Source organism: Apis dorsata, unplaced genomic scaffold (assembly GCF_000469605.1).
Source record: "Apis dorsata unplaced genomic scaffold, Apis dorsata 1.3 scaffold_74, whole genome shotgun sequence".
Classification (NCBI taxonomy): Eukaryota; Metazoa; Arthropoda; class Insecta; order Hymenoptera; family Apidae; genus Apis; species Apis dorsata.
The window spans coordinates 3,569,275-3,576,579 of record NW_006263372.1 but is presented as its reverse complement, the minus strand read 5'-3'; the positions used below and the strand labels follow the sequence as shown (position 1 = coordinate 3,576,579).

The window sequence follows — 7,305 nt, the reverse complement described above, 5'->3', positions numbered from 1 at the left end:
AAAAAAAAAAAAAAAAAAAGAGGAAAAAAAGAAAAACAGTTCAATAATAGCGACACAGATTGATGGAAGGCACGATCGAGGAATCACGTGGTCAAAAGCGCTGGAACGGTTGGTTAGGAAGGCGGCGGAAACTGGCGTAACCATTGATTTACGAATGACAATAAATCCAGCCGTGTTATCCGTGCCAAAAGCACCTCCATCCAGCCCCGTGAATGATTCCTCGAAAAACCGATTCGCGAGAAGATTAGGGGAACGGTCGTTAAACGGCCGCCTCGTATAGGAGGAGCGTCGCACGACGACTCTAAAACGAAATTTGACGGATGGAGAGATACGGGAAGAAGGGGAAGGAGGGATGGATCGAGGGAAATAGACGACTTTAGTGGAGGAAAAGGTGAGGCGGCGACAGCGAATCGCGAGTGGGTGTTGGTCTTCGTTTATCTGTGCTTGTAATGACGTCACCGCCTGTATAAAGGGGACTCTAAATGCGAACAGATGGCCTTTATAGTTGACCATAGACAGTGGAGGAGCTCGCGGAATCGCGGAAAATAGACGCCATCGCTGGGTGGCGCTATGGCACGAGGACGAGCGATCAAACATTCGAGAACGTTGGATTGCATTATGATAAAAGTTGAATAATCGATCGAGATTATTTATGATATAAGTGGTACTCATCTTTATCATTCTTATTATACATTTATATTGATTCTAATATTCTTCGTTTGGTAAAAATCATGGATCTCAGAATGCCTTGTTCTTTTATGAATTTTTAGTTTGAAAACTATTATTGCTAGTGGAAATAGATCGTGTCACGAACTTTATTATCAAAAATGTATACTATTATTGATAACCAGATTTGTAATTTTGCAAAATGGCTGGACTCTTTATGCTTAAAAATTTATTTTTATAGAATCTACCAACGAAGTGTAAATTTCAAATTTGAGTTAAATCGGATTTTCGAATAATTATTCAACTTTTTATAATCGTTGAATGGTTATGATTTAAATGGAATTACGTAAGTGTTTTAAAACATTCATTTTTGAAACAGCTACGACGTGGTGAAAACGTGGTAACATCATTCACGAATAACAGGAGAGATTTATGAGTGACAAAGTTCAGGCATACTTGCAAGGAATATATTTTGAAGTCGTTTTGCTACACAACGCTTGTAAACAACATTGGTCGACAAATTTCGCATAAATTAATTGTTATAAGAGTGTGTTCGACTGTACATCAAAGAACATATAATAAACTGTAATACAAAGAAATCATTGAAGAAACGAAAATTTTTTTTTAATCATACACAGACTGATTATTTCGATTGAAGATATCTAGAGAGAAAAAGAACAACAAAAAATTGTTGGCTAAGGCTTATTTATTAAATTACAAGCAACAGAGTGAAATTCTATCTCCGTCACCATCAACACACTTCGCCCAAGACAAATTTAAATAAATACATAAATATACCTCAACCGAGGTATATTTACAGTCAGTTTTTGTGTTTATTTTAATCTCCAAAATCGAAAAGCGTCGCGCAAATATATTAATCTAAACATACCAACTTTCGCTCAATTTAAATCACAAACTCCGCCATACACGTACTTCGTAATTCCAATTTAAACCATTCTAACAAAATAAAACGATATAACAATTTCACATGATAACGTTTTCGTAAAAATATATACTTCTTCATCCGAAGAAAAGAAAAGAAAACAAAAAAACCCATTAAACTCGATCGTTATTAACTACTTACAATCCGTATCAATATTAACTTATACTAATATAACTTCCAAGATTTTACGAGAGGAGGAACAAAAAAAAAAAAGATCAGAAGAAACGCGAAAGGCACGCATCATTGCTAAAGTTCTTCTTATTTATACACTGTGGTCGCAAATTTCGCGAGAAGAGCGCGTCGTCGACGCGAAAAGGCGCGGTTAAGAGCGATCGTTAAAAAAGGGAGGGGAGAAGAGCGTGTATTCCTCCTTTTCTTTTCTTTTCCTTTCTTTTCTTTTTTTTCCTCCCAACATTATTTCTTCACGAGCGGCAGCAGGCAGCCGCAGTTCAAATGAAAAGGGTTGCCCCCCTCGCGAGAAACCGATGGGAGGCGTATACCGGACGAGTTTTATCGCGCGGGCGAATAAACGACTCCGCTCGGGAGCGGAAAAGGGGGGCAACTGTGAGAAAGTAACGAAAGTAAGGTTTTATCGAAGCCATGGGTGGCTGGTGTTGCGCATGCAAGAACGTACCTTACAAGTTAATAAATTTCGAGGTTTTCCTCGTGACCGTGCCGTGGCTGTGTGCGCTGTTCCCCGCTGCCGGCAGCATCCGAAACAATCCGCTCGCCTTGCGAGTTTCACAACCACCTCGAGGTTTCTCCTGAAACACACGGCGTCGATTTCGCGTTACGTCGAAAATATTTCTTCCCGCTTGGAAACGAGGGAGCGTGGAGTTTGAATCTGCTCGATGATGGTGATTTGAATATGATGGAGACGTTGCGGAGAGAAAAATTTGGCGGGTACGATTTTTCTTTCTTTTTCTAAATAAAATAAAAGGTTTGATATATTTTCAATTCGAAGAGAAATTCGATCGTTATATCCTACGATTTTTTTTATTAATAATTTTATATGTGATACGAAAAAAAAAGGAATAGGTAAACGTATGGTGAATAAATATGACGATTTTTATATTGTACAGAAATATTTTTGTCAAAAGTGTCAAAGAATTTTATGTGTGTTTAATGTCGAAATAAAGATAAAATTGAAAAATTAATCTCCTCGATCGAAAGGGTGAAAATCGTTTCAAGGTGAATAGTGTCACATTCGACTCGTTATTTCTGAAAAAAAAAAAAGAAAAAGAAGAAAAGAAAAAAAAAAAAGAAAAAGAGAAATCGTCGAATTAATAGCATATACCTTAAACGATACTCATGAATAACTCGAATGTGTCACTGGCGAGTGATTCATCGGCTTTCGTGTCAAAAGATGAACTAAAAGTAAGAATAGAAAAAGTGAGAAGAGGAAAAAAAGAAAAAAATCGAAAAGAAATTGTACGAAATACGCTGTTCGACCGCACGAACAGTTTACAAATTGATAACGTGTTAATTTAGGGGAAGGGGGGAGACAATGATTATCACGTGATACGAGAAACAGAACTCGATCGGATCGAATCACGTTCTCAATCCTGGCAAGGACAAAAGTTGCAGGTAAGGTAAGCAGCTCGAGAAGCATTGCCTACCTAGTGGCAACTACCTAGAACGACCTAGAACGGCCTTCGACGGCTACAACTACGCAATGACCGACCAACCGCGACGTAGAAGGCGTATATACTGCTTAAAACGATGCCAATCCCTCCTCTATACTATTTTTTATCGGCGGATACTGTGAGAAAAACACCTGGCTGGAAGAAAGATTTACGGGCTTTTTTCGAAGTTGGAAAAGAATCGAGGAATCTTCCAATCGATTCGTTCTTTTTTTTTTTTTTTTTGCTGCGGATATCGATAAAAAAAAAGAAAACGAGCGATTTATTATAGCGATAGATTTTGGAATATTTTATTTCATGCAATATGAATGCTGAATCGCTGATGAAAGAGGAATTACTAAAAAAATTGTCCAGAAGCGTTCTATGAATTTTATATTCATTTACGCGTAGAATCCTATTTTTATAAAAAAAAAAAATTAAACGAGATAAGAAACGCGTGTTTACGAATCCAAGATGAATCGAGACCTCTTTCACGACGTTGTGGTTCAAGTTGCGCAAACTCGAGCGATACCCATTCTTGGATCATCATTGTAAAAAGAGACACGTATCGCCCGTGAAGAGCGAAACAACATCGTTACAACGGCACCACGGTGGAAGGAGCGATGTAAATATGTAATAAATTTCACTGAAAAGCTGTACGGGGCCGAAAGTGCGGATCTGTTCGGGGCATAAATCGTGGCGGCGTGGTACAATGCGAACAGCGCCTCGATTAATGTTTAACAAGGGTGTCGGAGTGGATTTCGCGGTCGTATCGGAAGCGGTGTATATAAGCGCTCCTCCTTTCCTCCCTGTTCTCCCGGATGCAAAGCAGCGCCACGAGGAGGAGGAGAGCCTTAACCTAATTAAGGAAGACAAGAGAGGCGTAAATCACGCGGCGAGGAGAAAGTGATGACGAGAGATAAAGCCGCGAGGAGAGCCACTCTGTCCTCTCTCTCTCTCCCTTCGTGAATTTATCTTTCCTCTCCTGTCCTCTCTCTCTTTTTCTCTCTCTCTTTCTTTTTCGCGCGTGTCCTCCGCGGTATGCGAAACGAGAAGAAGCGTAAACGAAAGAGAAGGCGAGATCCAGTTTTCGAGTCTCGCGGAAGAGAATCCCAATTAAATTGAAACTAAAGTTGGATATCTTCTTTTTCCTCTCTCTCTCTCTCTCTCTCTCTTTCTCTCTCTTATTTTCTTTTATTCTTTAGGAGGTTGAAATTTGAATTATTGGTTAGCAAGATAATCAGGAACTTTTTAGATTAGAAATTTTTTGATTTTTGATCTACTTCTTTTTCTTTCTTTCTTTTTTTTTTTTTTTTGCATATCGTGTGTATTTTTTCTCGATATACACGTGTTCCTTTACCTTAGACCAGTTTTTAACATCGAATCTAAGCTAGAAGCTTGATTAATACACATATTAGGCGCAAGTGGGTCGCAGTAGATCTCGTTAAGCCTACGTATCCTCGCCTCTGTTCGCTGCATAAATCTGCACGTAGAAATGCACGTGCACTTTAGGGCGGGTATACGCACCTGGGCGTGCACGCGGCTGTCGACGCAAATAGGCGTGCGTGATCCAGAATGGACAGTGAATTTGCAACTTCTCGTGGTTATCGTGCTCGTTTAGAGAACACCGCCCGAAGCCGTGTAATTTTTAGTTCGTTGTGTTATCGCGCGCGGATAAAATTAAATTTTTGACGCGTTTATCGGCGATGAAACTTGTAAATTTAACTCACGATCGTTGATAAATTTATTTCTTATATAAACAAACTTAAGATAAAAAAGGGTAATAGTCTATTCTAGATACTTTTGATGAAACATTTTTTAGAATAATATTTTCTATGTAATTATATACATTATTTTAAAATCATTTTATTGAAACCTGTAAATATATACCATCGACTTTCCCAACTCTTTCATTTCCCAATCCTTCATCCAATCGAAATACGAGTCGAAATAGAATCGCTATCTTTTTTCCAAAAAATAAAAAAATACGATAAAAATTTTATACATCATTCTCCATACAATTCCATTCACCATTACCAAAAACAAAGGCCCAGTTATACGTTCCATCCTGAAATATCGATAAAATAATCCGATTCATCTAAAGTTTCACTTTCACACCCCTTCGTGGAGATATAAATTAAAAGAATTGCGCGCTCATCTTTCCGAGACCGAGGGTTACAAATGTTCCTCGAGCATTCAATTCTAAAACGTAAAACGTGAAGCGTGTTTCACGGGTGTGATGTGCAGTACGTGAACGTAAGCGCCGCGACAGCAGAAATGTTTTTCTTGGGCGCGTGGACGACGTTTGCGTCCGTGGAAGTCGGCCAATGAAGAAGAGAGAGCGAGAGGAAACGCAAGAAAGTATAAGTCGGTCGGATATCGAGGAAGGGAAAGCAGGGGAGGGAGGGTGGAACGAAAGCGGACGAAAATAAAAGGTGGGCAAAGAGGAAACGGTGAATCAAAGAGACAGCCGTTTCGGGGGATGTTTTTCTAACGACTTCATCGTCATCCCTTTCCAAGCTGTCACGCCGAAACGAGGCAACGTTCTTATCTAATAAATTATCAGAATCAGAAGTGTCGCCGGTGGAGAGATCGGATTCCTCCACGATCCCGACGCCTGTCCGCTTAACAGTTTTTCCTTGTTTTTGCTCGAGACGGCACGGCTCGCGTGCAAATGTCTCCTGTCGTTGATTTTTTAGAAGAGTATCGTGGAATATGGGTGGCGACGTGGAGACGAGATGATATTTACAGGACTGAAAAGTCAATCGAATGCGTGTTTTTCTTTTTTAAGATAATTTTAAGATAACCCTCCATTCGTCGTGTTAATAAAAACCGTAATTTGGTGAAAAATATATTATTATATTACTTCAAATTTTGCAAAAATTATGCATAATATTTTGAACAAAAAAAGAAAAGTCATGGAAAAATTTGAAATCGACCAAATTGATATAATAAAACTTCCAATTTAGTATTGTGATTCACTCGACAAACATCCGATATAAAACTCAATACTAACAAAATATTTTTCTCGTCGTTCAACTTTCCATAGACAAACACCTTCCACCCTTTTAAATCTTCCAAACTTTTCATAAAAGTCACCACCGAAACACGACGCTTGATAAATTAATGCTTTTTAATTTAACGATCCACGGAATCAGATGGAAATTCGAGATTCGAGATCGCGGCTAATTGATTCGAGGACAAACGAGCATCACGATCCCGTAAATCAATCAGAACGGAAGCTTTAACGGCGCGGTTCTCTCTCTCTCTCTCTCTCTTTCTTGAGGATGCTGCGCCGATAACACAACAACAAGGTTAGATCAACGATTATGTTAGAAGGAAGGAAGGTGTTAACGTTTATTTGTAACGAGTGGGCGGAAAATAAAGAGAAACGTGGTGTCGTTCAGAGAAGAGCCGCGTGTCATTATTTATACGAGCCACGGAACGTTGATTTCTAACGTGATGGCTGGAAAGGAAAAAATAATATTTCCGGCGAATATTATGAAGAATGTTTTATTTTTTAAATAAATATATCTATATAGGATATGAGTGCAGCAATATAAAATTCTCAAGAAGAAACGAGTCGCGACTGTCCTTTTTCCTTTTAAACGTAATAACACAAAGATATTAAAAGAATAGATTTTATAACACTACAATGAGATGTATTTAAAAATAAGAAGATTAATAGATGCAAATGATTGATAGTGTTGCATAAATAAACAAATGGTTAAAAGTGATCACCCCTCTAAAAAGAAACTTCTTTTCACTCTTACCTAGAAACTATCACTTTCTCGAAAGACGAGCAACAATACTCTTATCCCAAAATCATATGCAATTGTATTAAAATCCTAAAAGAAATAAAAAAATTACTTCTTCGCCAAAAACGATCGAAAAACCATCAGCTCTAAATAAACCTCCTCCTAAAACCAGAAAGAAACCTAAACCATCTTCTCGAAGCAACAGCGAGCGCGCGCTTAATCCAAACGAAGGGGAAAGAGGGTGAAAGAGGAGGAGAGAAAGAAACATCGGCGATAAATAAAAATCTTCGTATTAATAGCATCGGGGGGGATCGTT

General features: G+C 38.5%; 1 long non-coding RNA gene across 1 annotated transcript in view; it reads right to left on the bottom strand.

Annotated features, from left to right (window-relative positions):
• Positions 1-1,979: 1,979 nt before the first annotated feature.
• Positions 1,980-7,305, bottom strand: part of LOC116184898 — a 33,597-nt gene continuing 28,271 nt past the window's right edge. The window contains exon 2 of the long non-coding RNA XR_004149557.1: positions 1,980-2,373. This is a non-coding gene — a long non-coding RNA (uncharacterized LOC116184898). The remainder of the gene's footprint in view (positions 2,374-7,305) is intronic.